Consider the following 20,055-nt stretch of genomic DNA (forward strand, 5'->3'; position numbering starts at 1 on the left):
CATAATTATAGATGCTTGGTTTTTTAATGTCATATACATAACACTTTTCTGTCCATATACTAAATTTTGCAACATGCTTAAACCTTATGCTTCAGCTAAAATGATCTGTATTTATGAATGTTGAAATCTGCCTACATAATATCAACTAATTCTACTGAAATTCTCAAGTGAACCACTGATTATTAAGATAACTCAATCATTTATTATACTCTATGAAAAAATTAAAGGTTGATTTATCAATCCTTTTAGCTTCATATTTACAATGTATGTACTAATCGTTGCAGTTACATTTCTTTCTCACTCTCTGAAAGTCTATTTTGTTCAACTACCTTATTTGTATATTTTCTCTTATATTGAAATATGAGGCTAAGTCAAAAAGTACTTTTACAGTTAATACACACACAGGTTTATTCCAAACTTTAAATATACATCTCTGTGTTCAGTGGATGGTCAAAGACAAATTCTCTGTAATAGATTCTTCTTTTTATCAATATGTTACCTTCCAAAATAAAATTAAAAAATCACTACCAACAATCAAACTATCCAAAGTAGTGTCTTGTGAGGGGGGTTGCTGAACTACTTAAATTCAAGGCAAATAGGACAACTACTTAAATTCAAGGCAAAACAGTGACTGCTGACTGGTTTTTGTGAGTCCAAAATGCTAATCATGGAGGCTTAGTTTGCAGAATTTAAAGAAAATTGAAAATTGCATTGGTGAGAAAAACTGAGAAAGTTATGTCCAAGGATTGCTTCCATCAAGACAATGCCTGTGCTATTTCTTCAGGGGTAACCAGGGCGGCTCTAGGAGGATTTCCACACTGCTGCCCTGCTCTTGCCTTTCAGACTGCTTATTCTTCTTTTTTCTCTCCCAAACTAAAATAATACATGTATATAAAATTTCATTTATTTTAATTCCTTCTCATGAATTCTTTTTTTATAATTAAAGATCATTCCATTGGGGCCTCTTACAGCACTTATAACAATCCATACATCAATTGTATCACGCATATTGGTACATATGTTGTCAACATTATTTTCTAAAGCATTTACTTTCTATTGAGCCCTTGGTACAGGTGCCTCTTTTCTCCCTCCCCGCCACCCGCATGACCCCTTGATAAATTATAATATATTTGTGTATAAGTCGAGTTTTTCAGCACATTTTTATGCAGTTTTTATGGTAAAATTAGGTGCCTCAACTGATAGGTCATCTTATATTCGAGTATACACAGTATATTTATTTTCAAATCTTAAACATCCGCTGTCTTCTTTTCCCCCATGCTTTCCATTGTTCGTCCCCCTGGTGTATGTGTGTTTGCGCGCATATGTGTGTGTGTGGTTATGTGTCAATCATTGTGATCAGTTCCCCTTTCCGCCTCTCCTGGTATTGCTACTCCCAATCCTATTCCTGGATTCCGTGTGTTTTTGCTTGAGCTCTTATTTCTTATCTGGACCTGTGCACATGATCTGGTCTAGCCCACAGTGAAAGACTATCATGATTGGGGTCATGAGAGTGGGGGTGAGGAAACTTCAAGAGACCAGAGGAATATTGTGTGTTTTATCAATGCTACACTGTGCCTTAGTGACCTTTCAGTGAGGGAATGTCCCATTGTCTACAGATGGGTTTGGGGTCTCTGCTCTAACCCCCCTCATTCTGAACAATATGTTTTTGCTTGCTTGCTTGTTTGTTTGTTTGTTTGTTTGGGGTCTTCTGATGCCTGTTTCCCGATCCTGTTGACACCTCATGATCACAGAGGCTGGTGGTCTTCTTCCATGTGGGCTTTTTGCTTTTCTGTTAGATGACCACTTGTTAAACTTCAAGCCTTTAAGATCCCAAATCTTATATCTTTTGATAGCTAGGCAGCATCAGCTTTTTTCACCACATTTACTTATGCACTCATTTTGTCTTCAGTGATTGTGCTGGGAAGGCGAGCATCAGATATTTCCATTTTGTTAGAACAAAGCGTTCCTGCATTGAGGGAGGGCATGAGTCCATCCACTACCTGTGTGTTGTCATATAAATGTATATTTAAAAGAATATTGAAAGGGACACAATTTATTTCTCTTGTGGATGCAAAAACTGTTATTTTGATGTGGTGTACATAGAAGAGCTTAGTATTTTCCTGGGAAGGGTACAAGGGATAGAAATACCATATTTGGAAGTGTAGACACCAAGAAAGAAACTATGTCTAGAAAAAGTAACTTCACATTTTAGTGCTTTTGTTTAATAAAGGCCTATATGATAATGTAGCAATACCTTAAAAAATTGACCCGATACATATTTTGTTGTTATTTTTGTTCAATTTAGATTCTGAAGTAAAATTTTATTTTTTAAGTTTTCTGTTAAAGATCCTTAGTTATATTCCTTAATATCGGCTTGGATGTCTCCTGCATGTCATTTGTACACTATATATTTTAACAGATAATCATTTCGAAGAAATTCCCACCTATGTTTTTGAAAAACAATTTTAAATTGTTTCTTATAATTCTCCAAAGTAATTATTCTAAGCTAGATATTTATTTTTTAAAGTAATACTAAATGAGTAAAATATAAAAATAAAGGTAAAGATAAGTATCTACAACACAGGGAATTCAGGATAGATAAACCCCTCTGGGTCAACAATGAGAGTAGACATACCAGGAGGATTAGGAGAGGATGGGGGTAGAAAGTTGGAATGGATCACAAGAATCAACCTAGAAACCCCTCCCAAGGTAACAAATAATGGAAAAGTGGGTGAGGGGGAATGGAGGATGATGTAAGATATGGAAATAATAATCTATTACTTATCAAGGGTTTGTGAGGGAGGGTGGGAGGAAGAGGGAGGTGGAAGAAATGAGGAGCTGATATCAGGGGCTTGTGGGAAGAGGATGCTTTGAAAATGATGAAGGTGGCATATGTGCAAAGGTGCTTGACACACTGGATGAATGTACAGATTGTGATAAGATATGTAAGAGCCCCCAGTAAAAGTATTTAATAAAAACAAAAAATATAAAAGTAAAGGAAGTAAGTACTATCCTAAAATACTCTAGACCAAATAGGTAACAATAGAAAATACCTACAAGATTCTCAAATATTTATGATACCTATATTCAGTCCCAAATTTATTTACTTCAGTTTCCAGGTCTATTTCAGTTTCTTGTACATTTTGGTCCATACATTCTTATTCCTATTTTCCAACTATTTCTTTGCCTGGCATATACAAATGAACACACCAAAAGAATCTTTGCCATCAGGTCAATTCTGCTTCATAGAGATCTATAGTAATGCTGACTTTTGGCTGAACATTCTATTGCTTAATTACTGAGCCACCAGGGCTCCTCATTCAAATGAAGCAAGGATGCTCTTCAGTATTTTCTGATATCATCTATATCTGATTTTTATATCTTTATGTGATAGCCAGGGCTGTCTAGAGAAACAAATCCAGTGGTATTCATGTATATGTATATGTGTTTATGTATGAAAGAGCTTTATATCATCAAGTAATCTTACATCAAATTAAGGCATTCCAGCCCAGTCCAACTAAGCCTATAAGTCCAGTGGTACAGTGTCTAATGAATCCAAGGTCATTGGAAACATGTCAGGGTGCAGGCAGCTCACCAACACCTCTCAGGATTGGTGGCAGAGTCCCAGCATGCAGGAAGGCAAAGGCGCAGAGAGAGGGGGGTGGGTGTGTTCCCAATTTCCTTCATCACAGGATCACACTCTGATGGTGGCATCATCAGAACTGTGACCTGATTGAGATGGTGTATTCCACCCCTACACTTCCATAGCTCTTCAAGTTGACATAGAATGATCTAACCACCACAATTACATTCTCACTAATCGGGGCAATTTGGCTATTAATCAAACTCAAATATCACTCAGATTAAAAATATATCACTGAAAAAGCAAAAGATAATTTTTAAATGAATATTTTCTCCTTAGTACTAGTTTTTTTACTGCAAAACACCAAAAATAAGAAGAAAGTGTATGTGTTGCCTCAGCCCTAGATTTTCATGAGAGTACATCTTCAGTTCTGTACAAGGTGGTCTTCTGTAGGATTGCTTTCACAGATGTTATTTTTTAATATTGTAGTTGACAAACCCAATGACCCTTTCACCTTTACTCTTCTGTTTCTTCTCCAGAGTGTTAGACACTGTAAATGCTTTCTTGCAATTTTATAATCTCTTTCTCAGCGTACCATATATACTGCTGTTTTATCCACCCCTCCACCCCCTTTCTCAACACAGTCAATGTAACCATCTTATCTACACAGATTAGTTTTAATTTCTCTACAGACTATAGGTCCCAAATGCACCATCAGGCTGACTACTCTGCTCTCAGACTATTATTCTCTAATGCTTGCTGGACATATTTCCCATGATTATTTACTCAAAAGCTACTGTTAAAGATGTACTTGCTCACTCCCCCTATTCATAATTCTTATTTGTCTAAACACCACTGTGGGATTCTCCAGCCAGAGTAAACCCTCTTTCTACGACACTATATCATGCCTAGTTCTATATTATAGCACTATTCGAAATTTGTTGAGTTTACATTTTTAAAGTAGTATACCGATAAGATCCTGGAAGTGCTGTTCCGTAAGTGTTGGACTGCGAATTGAAAGGTCAGAGGTTCAAATCTACCAGCCACTCTGTAGGAGAAAGAAAAGTCTACCTGCTCCATGAAAGATTCTCAGCATCAGAAACTCTTTATAGGGCTGCTCTGAATCAAAATTGACTCCAAAGCAGTAGGTTTTTGTTCATTTCTTGGGCAGTTGGTGTACTGATAGGATATTTTCTAATTTCCTGAAGAAAGAAAAAGTATCTGAAAACAGTAAATCTGCTAAGTATTTAATTAGCAGTTGTTTTAATAATTTTCATATATATATAAATAAGTAAATATATAACTTTAAAAGTTTAATCCATGTGAAAGGAGAGCTGGCACTGGTCTCTGGTCAAACCCCCACCCACTCCATGGTCGAAAGATGGGGCCTTCTGCCGCCATAAAGACTGACAATGTTGGAAACCTGTGGGGTAGTTTACATTATTCTGTAGCATCACTATGAGTCAGAATACATTTGGTAGCTATGAGTTTGTTTACTCAGTTTGAAATCAAATACAATTGGTTATTTTTAACTTAAATGTAATTAATATGTAGATATCATCAAATATAATTGGTTACATAATCCTAATTGCTCATTAGGATTTGTGATGCTATCTCATTTGAGGGAAATATTAATGGAGTTAATAGATGACAATAGAGTGAACAATGTGATGAGTGGTTTCTTTATAAATATATATACACTATTGCTAAAGGATTTTGTTTAATGCAAACATATTGCCTACACAGCTGAATCATATTATTCTAACCATTAAAATGTACACCTGGTATATTCCTTTAACATGAAAGAGGAGACCAGCTCTAGGTGAGATGTATGGGCTTCACAGATATTCTCAGTTATTAATGTTGCAACAAAATTTACATTTTAATAGCATCACAAGAATCAAGGAATACACAGACTGATGCCATAAAGAATAGGTAACAACCTTATGTGGCAAAATAAAATTTGTCTTTCATTCCTCCTTATGTGAATAATATCTTTATGCTCTGATGCCTTTTCACTGAATGTAGGAAAACAACAAAACAAAATTTATACTTCATGCTCACTGTTAATTCAAATTTTTGTTCATGTTTCTTTACCTGAATTTTCATCCCAACCTAATAAGCTTATTCATTATGTCAATCTACTATAATGTCATATCATGTATGAAAACCAATAGAGCAAATGGTATCTTCAGGTAAATTTAGAAAAAAGGCTCAATATGCTTTACAAAACATTTTATAATATTGGTTTTGTTGAAATACACATTTTGTGGGTATCTCCAAGAAGGTTTTCATAGTATTCTATCCTAGATATGAGTAATTTTTTCTTTAAAGATATTATTTATCTTTTTATGAACCAGATAGTTTCTATTGCAACTACAATAACCTAGTATTGTATTGTAAAATAGCTGAATGCAAATAGATAATTAGAACTATGACTCCCCAAAACTTTATTTGCAAATAAAATCAAATGGAGCAATTTGTTTGCTCTATTGCCCATAGAAACTGACTTTTGATAAAGTTGTATTATACTTTTCTTTAATTTATATCAATATTAGATAATCTATAATATTTCTTACTTTTTAAGACGTGTGTGTTAGGCTGAGTTGTCTAGGAATTTGTGACACCGTACATGAGGGTAAGAAGGAGCCTTATATCAAAAACTAAATTATTATCAAAAAGACTATGATAGTTAGGTTTATTGTGCCAATAGGCCAATAGTAACAGGTGGAGTCTAATCAGGTTGCAGCTTGATTGGAGGGCAACCAAGATAAAGATGTCCGACATCCTATCTTCTTCTTCCTCCCTGGTGATCTGACCAGTGTGCTACTGCTTGAGCTAGTGTGCTGCACTACCTGTAGGCCAAGCCACCAAGTCACTAGAGTTTGAGACTCCTTCAAGACCAGCTTCATCACACTCCTGATGCTTACATTGCTTGATCTTGAGGCCAGAGGATCCTGTCTCTGTGCATCTCATGAGCTCAAGATCCCATCAGGGCCTGCTTTGGCTAAGATCCTATGCTACTGAATGTAGCTGACCCAACGTGCTGTCTGCTGCCTTTGGCAGACTCTGCCTGTATTGCCTGAGGGAAGACTATATTGTCTGCTTCCTTGACCTTGAACCAACAGAGTTGAAGGACTTCCAGTATACTAACTCTTACACAAAAGTGAGTTGAACTGAGTCCTCTGTACTGCTGTTGGGACTAAGCAGCTGTTATATTCCTTCTCGTGATATATATGTATATGTATGTGTATATGTATATATATATATATATATATTCATAAGTGTCCTGGCTTTGTTTCTCTACAAAACCCTGCCTAACACAAAGGCATTCTATTATAGTCCAACTCAAGTACCTGTATCTAATGATAGCTAGAGGCTTCTTCACACTCATGTAGCTTACAGGTTAATGATGCAGAAAGGTGAAGCAGGAAGTCGGGCGAGATATTTAAGGTTTATTGTGTCAACATGGCCGATAAACATATGTGGGATTAACTGAGGGGCAGAGAATAAATGACTTGGTGAGCCTTGCCTTTCTAGTTCTCAGGTCTCTTGCTGGACCTGATGTTTGGACCAGGGTGCCTTAACCAGTTCCCTGCTTTACCTGGCAAGGCTCACTTCCTGTGAGACATCCCTGAGGAGAAGCCGCATGGACCTACCCTGATACAGCTCTGGGTGCTGGAGCGGTCGCGTGGAGACCCTTTCCAGCACTGAGATGTTTACACGCTTACTGATTCAGCTTTCCTCCTACAGTCGGTGTCATTGCGTGTGTTTTGTGAGATGGTGGAGGACTTTGTAGATCGGTGTCAGACATATAGACTTGGACCGCATTAGGTTCCGATGCTTTCTGAATGTACACTTAAACTTTATATAAAATTCTCTCTTATACATAGGAGTTTCTGTGGATTTGTTTCACCAGTTTACCCAGACTAACATAGGGATATTATAGGTCAAAAGATGCAGAATTGCTGGATCCAGGGTTACTGGGAACATGGCAGGATACTGGCAGCTAGAAGCTTACATGGGGCTGTCCCTGGAAGCAGACACAAACTCCAAGCAAGCTAGAGGAGTGAAGGGCCAGAAATAAGGAGAAGCTCTTAGTGTGTCTCAAAAAGAAATAAAATAAAAAGAAGGCACATTCCGCAAGGAGTCATCACCTAGCTCCAGGTTGGACTCCATCCTACCTTTGTCCCGGCACCATGATATTGGCATCGAAGACAACTGCCACCACATGATGCTGACAAAGAGTCACAGACAAATTTTTGAAATTAGCTCTTAAAATTTAATTTATGCCAAAGTAACTATAAATTAACAAAATTATGTCTTAATGGCTTCTCCTTAACATTTTTAAACCAGTATATATTTATTAATGGAACAACTAGTTAAAACAACAACAAAAAATTAGAAATGCTCCTGGGACCTCAGTACTGTAGGAAAAAATGGAGAATCTAGGAAAATTTGATGTAATCTAGAAGGCCAAGGAGGAATGAATGTGAGGAATGTAGCACACATTTGGCTAGATTAGCAATATACGTTCTTGAGAGGTAAAATGGTTGTGTAAGCACCCATATATTTGACTCAGTGGTGGGATTCAAATAATTTAACAACCAGTTCACTCTCCTGATGACCATTTTATGTAAGCAAAAAAGCTTAAACTGAAAGGTAGTTTAGTAGTTCCTACAGTTAGTACTTAAAGAAAAACAATAAAAGAGGTGCACAAAACTAGAGAATGTTATAAGAAAGTGTCTTAAAATAGTCATGAAGAATATTAAACAATACCTGATGAAAAAAACAATAAAGATGTTATTTAAGATACTTACATATTGCTTCTTGATTGGCATGCTCACTTGTAATATTCTTCACTTTTATCTAAACATTATGGGCTATGTGATTTATTTCACTGTACGAGTAAAATCTCATCCCATTAGAGGTAGGCCAATTGGACAATAGTCCTTGTGTTTTATTTATTAGAAGCAGTTAAGTGACTTCTCTTCTATAAATGTATTATATTCATCTTTGGAAAAAACTCCTTTCTGCTTCTGCTGAACTTACAATTGTTCAGACAATATTTTTAGCTCTTTGAGCACTTTCAGGAATTGCATAATCCACTCATTATGTTTCGTTGGAATTTAGGCTGTGACACAAGCTGAGAAGAATGACAGCGCGTCCCCTGCTGGTTGTTTGGCAGTTTTCCTCTTCACTTTATGTGTTTTTTTACTGAAGTAAAAACACAAGGCAGTAAAATGTAGTTTTTCATCAAAAGGATAAGTTTTATGAAATGAACAAATCAATATTATAAGCATAATTTTGTCTAATTGTCCCTACCTATGGATGGAATGAGCATTACCATGTGCACTTAAAATGCACTGTTGTCCCAATGAAGCTAAAAGAGAGTAATGACTATAAATTCATAATTGTCACATTGGGCACCTGCTGAGCTGCCCGCTTTAGAAAGAGCCATAACTACAAACACCATTTTGACAACCAGTTTCCCCAAACTCAACAATAAGTGAGCCATTGGTTCTGCCAAACTGATACAAATGGATTGAAACCCACCACTTAATTTAATGGTTGGAAACAGGTTAGTCTTACGGTAAGCTATATAGAATGAAGGCAAGGAGCCTAGCAAGAGTGGAATAGAGAGAGGGAAAGAAAAGAATTGGACCTAGGGAAAGTGGGTGCAAGAAATTGACAGTATAAAGTCAATGGTTCTAGTAGCTCCCTTCTCCTCCATGAAGTTTAAAACACACTTGTTGGAAAATTGTAAGCTCATCCATCAGTTGCAATGACTGCATGATAAATTCAATGGTAGGAATTCAGTGGTGGGAAAGGGTAGATTTTACAAGAACTAAATTTCTGATATGGTTCCTTCTTTCCAAGCATTTATAAACCATATATAGAGACAACAGATCCTGCATCCCACCCAACTACAAAACATGGTTATTAAACAACATTAATACAAATAGACACACACAGCATTTGAAAGCTAAGTGATACTGCTTGGGTCCCTCATTGCCTAGAAGTTTGTATGTTAGTCACAGAAGGCTTTCTAAAGGAAGATGTTTTAGGTTTGTGTGTCATGTTAGCAATACGGATGCATGCAAAGCCATGGAAATGAGGACACATGTCATGTCTAGGAAGCACCTTAGCTCACTGGAGTAAAAATGCCTTCCTTGTATAGTAAGCACTGAGTGTGGTGAAAAAAAAAATAGGATATTGGGACAGGCACTCTAATGGTAGAAAATAATCCTAATGCAATGTTTCAATTGGCAAAAAGGTCCAAATTAATCACCTGGTCTTTAAGGGAAAGGCAAAGCATCCCACCATGGAGGGGTGGTGGTGGTGGTGTTTCTCTGGCAAAGCAAGCCTGTTGACTTCATGTTTGTTCCAAGAAGGAAAAAGGAGCTCTCATTGGATGTTTAACAATATTCACAACTGTGTCCCAAGCCAAGAGAGTTCCACTGAGCCATAGGCTATTGCTGCTGATCTACGATACCAGGCCCGCTCTTGAAGTCTTTGCCTCACTGAGAAAACCAAAGGAATCCTTTGACTCTCTCGCAATTTCTCAGGCTGGGTGAACCAAGACCTCTTCAACCGTGCCTGCTATGCCGACTGAGGTCTCCTGCTTGTGAATCCATTGTCCAGAACAAACGCTTCTGCTTCTCACTTCACACAGCAGCTCTTTTGGGATTGGACCTCCTTGAACTATGACGTCACCTAGTTCCAAGTTTTCCTTCTGGTAATAATGCCTTATACCCCTTCTTCTTCTATTTCTTCTTCTTCTGCCTCCTCCTCTTCTTTTTAATGAAATTTGAAGGGTAATAATGCCTTGTACTTCTTTAATGAAATTTGATCATTTTAATAAATATGTATCAAGAAAACCCCACTTTCTTACAATGCATTTGCATATAAGGACTTATCCCCTACGTTTTCAACATCGAATGTTTATCAAATATTGAATAAAGAACAAATATACAACAAAGAAATATCAATCAAGAACAAACATACCTGGACTAGTTAGTTATCACACAAGAACACAATTAAAATTTTGGCTCTTGTGGACAATTGTAGAAAATGATGATCCTATCCATACACTGTAGGAATGAGACCTGTGTTTAATATTTATAGCAATAATAAAAACATCTTTATCTTGGAGAAACTGGGAGGACTTTCTGGTCCCCTCTATTTAGCATTTGGTTTCTGGGAAGCCTTGTTTTAAGGAGGCCAGAGTCAGCTAGGGAGCTCAGAAACTGGAACCCAGGGGAGCAAAAGGATTGGCCAGAGTGTGGGGAAGGGGGTTCAGAACAACTCTGAACATGCGTACACACGTGTGCATCAAATAAAGACAGGAAAATGGGGCCAAGTGACCATCAGCTTCACAGACCCAGTCTTGTTTCTCAGAATAACTCTGCCCAAACCAAATGCTTTACATTCTTTAAAATCAAACCTTATCGATCACCATGTCATGTATTAACATTGTGCTTCTGCACCGACAGCAAAAGTCCTCATATAAAAAACTCGCATGCTCTGAGAAGCTAAAGGAGTGACACGATGTGAAACAGGTTACAGATAATGCATTTCACGGGTCCATGGACTTCATCGGGCGGTGGAACAGAATGAAACAGAGCAACCAACGTCCCCAGCAAACAAGCCAACAAACCCCAAACCTGAGCAACAGCTCATTGCCAAAGGAAAGCTCAAGTAGCTGAAGCTGGCTCCTCACAGCGCTCTCTACTGGCCCGGCCGCCCCTTTCCAAACCCGTGCACGCAAAACCCACGGGCATCAAAGCTACACCTAGAGAGAACAAAGCTTTCCCATCAAAAGTTGAATATGACAGTTCAGTTTTCGACAATATGGGTCCACCTTGTGTATGTGTGTTTAATTTTCCCCCGTTTGTTAATTTATCCTTAATTTGCATACTGGCAAAAATTAAGATCAAGTAATGCTCCCAAATTTGCCCTGTATATTGGTTCTCTAAACACTTCCTCACCCACCACAGGCCAGCCGGGAATGTGCAAGGCCTGCCCTCGATGTGGATTGTGGGTTGCCACTGCCAGACAGGTGTGCTTCTCCCGTTCGGGCCATTTCATCCGTAATGTTAGACGGCGAATTATAAACTCTGAACAGCACGCTGCAGCTATTTCATCTAGTGCCCCACTCTTAGGCATTTGTTCAGTGGGGGGGGGGGATGTGTCTTATAAAGAAATAGAGATTCCCTTTGCTGGTTATATTGATTTGCTCACCAAATAACTACCTAATTAATTGGCAAGCATGTTGAAGGTTCTTAACTAGTGACAGGCTCCTTATGGGGAGGGATGAGGGTGGGGTGGGGTAAGCGATGGAAATATCACAAGCGCACATTGTCTGCCTCTCCCAATCTAATCTTTTCAGTAAGAAAACGAAGATAGATACTTTAAAGCATGATGTCAGCTGCCTCCTCGTATCACCACCACATTGGTAAGTCGCTCTTGTATGCTTACTACGCAGATATTTTAAGCAATCTGCTCTCAGCCATTTAAATGACACGGTGTGTCCATGGCATAATTGTATGCGCTGTACAAAACAATGAAATCCATTCAAAGTGAAATGTGTGGGAGCTAGTTGCTCATGCTGTGCTTGCCTCAGAGTTTCCATAGGAAACATGGCGCCCATTTCACTTCCTTGGCGGCACCACACTTTGTTGCTCGGCGAAGGCTCCTTGAGGACTGTTTCCAAGATTCACTCACCTCGTTTTTCTCCTGACATCCGTCTCAAAATAATCATAAAACTGGCCTTTGCACTAAAATGCAAGGTCATTTCCCACAGGTCCATGGCTTACAAGGCCCCCATCCCTGCCAGGGTCACTGCTGGCTTTCTCGTGATGTCACTTGGCCTTTTCCTGAATAATAAGGGACCTGGCATTAGTGATGAATCTTTTACTGGCAGACGTCTGGCAATCACTCTTGAAAGAGGTGGTCTGCCTCCATCAAAGTCCATGTGGTAGGAACAACTTGTTAAAGGCAGAGGGGGAGAAGAGGATGAAGAGGACGAGGAGGAAGTTGAGGAGGAAGAGACACTGGAGGCACTTCTGATACTAAGATTGACAGAAAAGGATAGATTTAGGTGGTGACCGCCCCTCTCTTGGTAACAGCGCCAGGCATGGGACCTTTCACACCCCTCTTGGGCCATCCAGGGTCACTTCCAGTAAAGACACTCTTGAGGCAAAAACTATTTGGGGGCAGAGGTGCCACTGAAAGAGCAGGTGGAAACGCCCAGTTATCCTTCCTGCGAATTTCTCCGTGGATTCCTACCATCAAGATGATTATAAGGACAGATCTTCAATGCTCGACTTCACTGATAAAGTTCAGCTTTTCTAAGGGCCGTGTAGAAGTTGTGGGCTCATTTCTCAGAAACTGAGATGGTTTTATGCCTACATTTGCTGAGTGCTGGGTCAAATCCTCCTCTTTCTCAAACTTCCTCTTACAGTATGTGATCTTAGATATTGCTAGAGGCTTTGAAATTTCTGGGTAATGTGATCCTGCCAGTGGGGGACCCGCTCCCAGCCTCCTTGCAGAGGGGACTGCGCTGATCCTGGGCCACCAGGGTGGGAACCAGATTCATCTCTGACAGTCTCAGGACGTGGGGTCAGCTGGAGCTGCTGCTGGGCTGCTCAGGGCTATGCGCCAGCGGGGCCACAGGTGCTCGCTCGGCGGGTCCCGGCTCGGCAGCCTGGACAGCCAGTTGGCACATGTGATAGAACTGTTTCTAGTCATGTCTCAGATTTGCAATCGGATTCATTTTCTCTGATCCACACCTATTATGAGCTAGCGGATAAGCCAATGGCAGGAGACTCAGCATCTGCACGCTAAAAAGGTTACATGTTTTTGGAGTCACGCGGAGGGTCTGACCTCTACTTCCTGATTCCATGTACTTCCAAAGTATTCTTTGCTTTTCTTCTTTCTAAACTGTTTTTTTGTTTCCTTTCTTCCTTTTGGGGAGAAAACATATGTTTACGTTCTCCCTACTAGAAATTATTTCTACTGACTTCTTTCACTGCCTTCTTAGTTTCATGACCAATTTTAACACATTTGCTTTCTATAAGAGGATTTATAACCTAAGGTTTAATTGTAAATAAAATAGCTCAAGGTATTATTCCTCATACACTGGTTTCCCAGCATCCATGTTACTTCTTTTTAGGCATTCCAAGAGCCCACTATTCTGATGATCTATTTCCTTTTAAGTTCTTTCTCCAGCAAAAGTATTGATCTTAAGACTGCCCAAATGTGCTGCTCTACAAGGCACCATTATCAAGTTTGAGGCCTAAAGCACACTTTAAAGAAGGCTTTGGAAGTATGTAGGTGGTCCTCTATAAATCATAGAACAGGACTTAATTTAGCTCTCCATATGAAAAAATATCACTGCCCTGAAGTTGCTCTGCCCTGAGCAGGGATATATAACAAACTCAATCGATATGAAAATAAAAGTTATCTTGCCACTTTTAATGTCCGTTTCTCAAAGAATATTTTCTGCTGCTTCAGAAGGATTTCTTTCTTTGTTCCCATCTCATTATTGGGATGAAGATGTAATATATAAAATACATGAAAGTGAAGTCAAAACTATAATCTACAAAACATATAAACTAGTACATGGCAAATGGCATAGCATTAAGCAAAATCTATTCTAAAAAGATTAGAAATAGACAAGGTGAAATACTTAAACATAAAACTTATAGCATCTCCTGGATCAAATACACTTGACCAAAAGGAAATAAAGATATCTAGTTAATTATTACAACTTTATTATTATAAAAGAGTAAAACAGTGGTTCTCAACTTTCCTAATGCTGCGACCCTTTAATACAGTTCCTTATGTTGTGGTGACCCCCAACCACAAAATTATTTTTGTTGCTACTTCATAACTGTAATTTTACTACTGTTGTGAATCATAATGTAAATATCTGATATGCAGAATGTATTTTTATTGTTACAAATTAAACATAAATCATAGTGATTAATCACAAAACAATATGTAATTATATGTGGTGAAATATTTATTTCTAATTATAAATAGCTGGCATTTTGTCTTGAAGCATGGTGTAGCATGGGTAACAGTCTCATGCCTGGTACTCATATGAGGCCTATCTACATGTGGGTGGACCTGCCTGGAGATGGATAGAGGAGCGGTGTCTCAGTTCCTAAGACCATGGGGAATATGTGTTTTGCGATGGTTTTAGGAGACTCCTGTGACAGGGTTGTTTGATCTTCAAAGGGGTCGCGACCCACAGGTTTAGAACCCCTGTGCTAGAGGATAATCACCTCAGGTCAGAAGGCCCTCGAAATACGACTGAAGAAGAGTTTCTTTCTCAAAGTAAAGTCAACCATCCTGATGCGAATGGAGGAAAGCCCGCGGTAGTGGTGTCTTTTGAATCTTCATTTGCTGAAATCACACAACTCAAAATGAGAAGAAAAAGCTGGAAAAATTTACTAAAACCTGGAATGTACAAAGTATGAGTCTAGGAAAATTAGAAGTAATAAAACATGAACTGGAACACATAAATTATATTCATGAACAAAAAGGATATTTCAAGATCTATCTTGCAATACAATGCTACCTGAGAGAGGATTATGACTTTCCAATTTTCTTTGAGAAGAATGGCAATTCCAGACACTTCATTGTGCCCATGTGAAACTGGTACATGGAATGAGAGGCAGCAGTGCAAATAGAATAAGGGAATGCCGCATGGTTTAAAATCAGAGAAGATGTGCTGCGGGGTGATCTCCCATCACCGTGCTTACGCAATCAGTATTCCGAGTAAGTTATCAGAGAAACTGAATTACATGAAGAAGAATGTGGTATCAGGATTGGAGGAAAGCTTATTACAAGTGTGTGATATGCAGATGGTACCTACTTGCTTGCTGAAAGTGAAGATGAGTTGAAGCCCTCGCTGATGAAGGTCAAGGAGCACAGCCTTTATATAAATTTCAACTCAATGCAAAAGTTACCCAAATCCACACAACTGAACAAGTAGGTGGCATCAAGATAAGCAGAGAAAAGATGGAAATTGTCAAGGATTTTTTTCCTGCTTAGATCTCCAATCAGAGCTCCTGTATCCAGCAGTCAAGATTCAAAAGATGCACTGTACTAGGTAAATCTGTGTGGAAGTTACATAAATTCATGTCAGCTTGATAAATAAAGTGAAGAGGTAGAATTAACCTGTCAATGAGGGCACAGCCTATTGATGCCTCTTAGTAGGCATGGCCTTCTCATGAGGATTCTGTGAAATTCCTCTTTTTCTCCTTGAAGACAGCGCACACTCTCTCTGCTTCACCTTCTTGTTGAGTAGCCACACTCAGAGAGCTAGAGGAGTCAGTGTTGAGATGCTTCCATTGCCACTGGATCCACAAGACTTTCCACCCATCAGTCTGTAATCTTACTGCATTCAGTATATTGCATGTGCTGCATGAATCTAAAGTGGAATCTCTGGATTAGTATTGGACTTATGGATTTGATCTGGATCTGGACTTGATCAATATACAATTTGGCTTTCATATAAAGCTCTTTCTTATATGTAGATACATGTAGCTGGATTTGTTCTCCTAGTCAATCAAACCTATTACATTATGGTACCTTGGAAGTGGGGTCTAGAGAAACAAATATCAAAGATGGACAGTGGGTGCTGTTTGAGCAGTGCCTCGTGATAGCATTGATAGTATTGATAGTATAGTTAGCCAGAGATCACTTGTGGCCACACTGTTTGCTCAGCTGTTTTCTGGAAGAGACATACATGGAGGTGAAAGTTTTAATTCCTGGAAGTTGTTTTCAGTTAATCCAGTCTAAAATGGCAAAAATGAATAGGATAAATGTAGATTTTGAGCTAGGAGGGCCAAAATGGCCCTGAATTTCTCCTTTGAGACCATGCTGCTTAGTTAATATGCTGATGGAAGGTCAAATGGCTGACAGAAAGCACAGCCATGCCTGGGTGTAGCCAGAGGCTTAAGGCCATATTTCACACCAATGGCATAGCTTAGACAATGATTAAGATAAGATGAGACAGCTTTCCCCCAGATCCTGGATGCTTCCTCCCCCCAACTACCATGATCCGAATTCTACCTTGCAGGGTTGGATAGGGCAGAGGCTGTACACTGGTACATATGAGGGCTGGAGGCACAGGGACTCCAGGGTGGATGATACCTTCAGGACCAAGGGTGTGAGGGGTGATGCTGGGAGAGTGGAGGGTGAGTGGGTTGGAAAGGGGGAACTGATTACAAGGATCCACATGTGACCTCCTCCCTGGGAGAGGGACGGCAGAGAAGGGGTGGAAGGGAGACTCCGGATAGGGCAAGATATGACAAAATGACGATGTATAAATTACCAAGGGCACAAGTGGGAGGGGGGAGCGGGGAGGGAGGGGAAAAAAAAAAGAGGACCTGATGCAAAGGGCTTAAGTGGAGAGCAAATGCTTTGAGAATGATTGGGGCAGGGAATGTACGGATGTGCTTTATACAATTGATGTATGTATATGTATGGATTATTATAAGGGTTGTATGAGTCCCTAATAAAATGTAAAAAAAGAAAAGAGGAGAAAAGAAAGAAAATGATTAGGGCAAAGAATTTACAGATGTGCTTTATACAGTTGATGTATGTATATGTATGGACTGTGAAAAGAGTTGTATGCACCCCTAATAAATTGTTTTAAAAAAATTATAAGGAATTGAAATTGACTTCTAAGAATTGAGTTTAGGATCTGGCTGTACTAGGTTTATACTGATTTCCTTTACTTCATATTGTTGATATCCATGTATTAAAAATGATTAATAGGGAATATGAAGATAGTTTGTAATTTCACCTTCTTCAGCCATTACATTGAGTCTTTAAATGGGTGTAAGTCTCCTGCACAGTTGGTTCTGGAAGATAAGCCCCACCTAGTGTTTTGCGTGCTAAGGACATTTATATTTGAAGAGAATTGCCACAGAGACAGGTGTCAGACTGAAGTGAAAAAAGGAACCCTTTGAATTTGGGACTAGTGGTTTGTTCCTGTAGATGGAAAAATCTCCAGCCAGGAAGGAACTCTCTTCTCTCGGACTGAACCATAAAAGGAGCCTGTGGATAAACGGAAAGGCTTGCTAGTTGACCACCTGGATCTACTTGTTGAGCAGAAAGGAGTAATCGAGAGATGGGTTGAGTCTGGCCACTGACGCCATGGGTCGGATTCAAAGGGACTAGAGGAGAAGATGAGTGCAGGTTAACTGGTCTGAAGTTCATGTCCTAGCCCAAAGGGGCTAGGACTGTTGAGAATTTGTGACAGGAATTATGGTCAAAAGGTGAAGTGGCCAATGGGCCTGCTGGTGAGGCTAAGCGAGGCAGCCCACATTGAGTTGACCAGAACCCAACCAGATGAAGATGCGATTTTTGATCCTGTGAACTGGTGCACATTTCTGCTGAACAGTCTGTCCTGATTTGACTTTGCTTTCAGATATTGACTCACAAAGTTCCAACTAGAATGAATATTCTGCACACCAAAGAATATGCTTGTCTCCTCAGAGCACTGGGTTGACATAAGTGTGCAGTATAGAAATTGGATATCCAAGCTTTGCACAGTGGCAATATCAGAGCCAGAGAGCTTTACCCAAGGAGCGATGATTGAAAATTGAAAAAAAAAAAAAAAGGAATTGGATACCTTGATATGGTGGGTGATAGGCTTATAAAATTACAGGATTAAGGTGTGGGTAATCACATGGATGCAATTGTTAGGCATAGAATATTTTTGTTTTGTTCAATTATAGAATATTATGTTTAAACAAAGCTGATGCATTTTTAATTGTATGCATTTTTATTTTATTCTCTTAGGCCCAAATATGAATTTACAATTTTCTTTATTTTAAAATTATGTGTGGCTAGAGTTATGTAAAAGTATCAAGTTGACAAGGGGCGGTCTGTAGTAGTTACATAATTTCATGTTGATTTGATAAACAAAGTGAAGGGGTGGATTTTAGGCTGTCAATCAGGTCACAGGCTGATGAGGCTTTCTGGTGGGTGTGACCATGTCACGAGGACTCTTGGAACTTCCACTCTTTCTCCTGGGAGGCAGGCCACACACACTCCCTGCTCTACTTTCCTGTTGAGGAGCCACCCTCAAAGAGCTGGAGGAGCTACGTGGAGACCTGCACCAGTGTTGAGATGCTTCCACCACCACTGAATCCACAAGATTTTCCACCCACTGGCCTGTGATCTTTCTGCATTCAGCATCATTGCATGTGCTGTGATAACTAAAGAGGAACTTCTGGATTCATCTTGGCTATGGGAGTTAATATTGGACTTGTGGACCTAATCTGGACTGGGTTAGGATGTTTTCTCAATATACAATTTCTCTTTGATAGAAAGTTCTTTCTTATACATTTATGAATGTCCCTGGATTTGTTTCTCTAGTCAACCTGACCAAACAAAATTTGCTGCACCAGAACTCTTTAGAGTATTGAAAATCAAGGCTGTAACTTGAGAACTATCAGATCACTTGAATACACTCGATTTTTAAAATGAGGTAATTTTAATTCTAATTGCAGGTCAAAGAAAACAAACCTTTGAAACATAAAGGATTTTATGTTATTTTACACAAATTAATTTTCTCGCACAAGAGCAAATTAATTCTCACTTATATTTTATTATTTTGTCTCGGAAATTTTTATGACAGTAATTGTTTTGTTTCTGAATATTTCCATTGAAAACATGCTACATCCCAAAGCAATGTGCTCTTCTTTGGATGCCTCCCCAGAGAGATGAGTGGAACCTCCAGATCATGAATTAATTTGAGTAGTACCTCTATTACTTCTAGCTCTATATGAAATGTATTCAAAATCAAATGCGACTCACTGCTGTAAAGTCGACTATAATTTGGAGCTGCTCTGTATGGAATTCCTGAGAGTATTAATATTCGTGGGAGCAGACAGTCTCCTCTTTCTCCCACAGAGTGACTGGGGATTTGAATATTCGACCTTGTCTGACCCACAGGCTCACCAGGGCTCCATACTGGAAGGTTACACATACTCAAACTCTCTATTCAAAGCTATATATATAATATATATGGTAATATATGGTAATATATATGGTAATATATATATACGATAAGGCCTTCATCAGGGTTGAGGTAGCATGCCTCTCAGCAAGTACTGCGATTCAACTCATTTCTCATAATTACTGAACAACAGCTTCTCAGTGTGTCCTCTCCTCCCTCTCCCTGTCTCTGGCACCCTTCGTAGACACTAAAGAAAAGGTGATAGATGATACGAAGGCAAATGAGATGTGGAGATAAGTCTACATTTTAAATAGTAAATCATAAAGAAATTTGTTTATGTATTTTTTAAATGACATTTATTTTCAAAAGGTATAAGCAAACTGAAAATAGATTAAATTGTGAAAAAAAATAGTAAGGACATCATATAAATCAAGAAATAACTATTTTACATTTACCACATTTTTTATTAAAGATATATTTGGTT

The 20,055-nt window shown here is 38.9% G+C and overlaps 1 pseudogene; it reads right to left on the reverse strand.

Moving 5' to 3' along the window:
• Positions 1–11,280: 11,280 nt before the first annotated feature.
• LOC142455537 (SERTA domain-containing protein 4 pseudogene) overlaps positions 11,281–20,055 on the reverse strand; it is a 64,844-nt pseudogene continuing 56,069 nt past the window's right edge.

Source organism: Tenrec ecaudatus, chromosome 8 (genome assembly GCF_050624435.1).
Source record: "Tenrec ecaudatus isolate mTenEca1 chromosome 8, mTenEca1.hap1, whole genome shotgun sequence".
NCBI classification, from domain to species: Eukaryota; Metazoa; Chordata; class Mammalia; order Afrosoricida; family Tenrecidae; genus Tenrec; species Tenrec ecaudatus.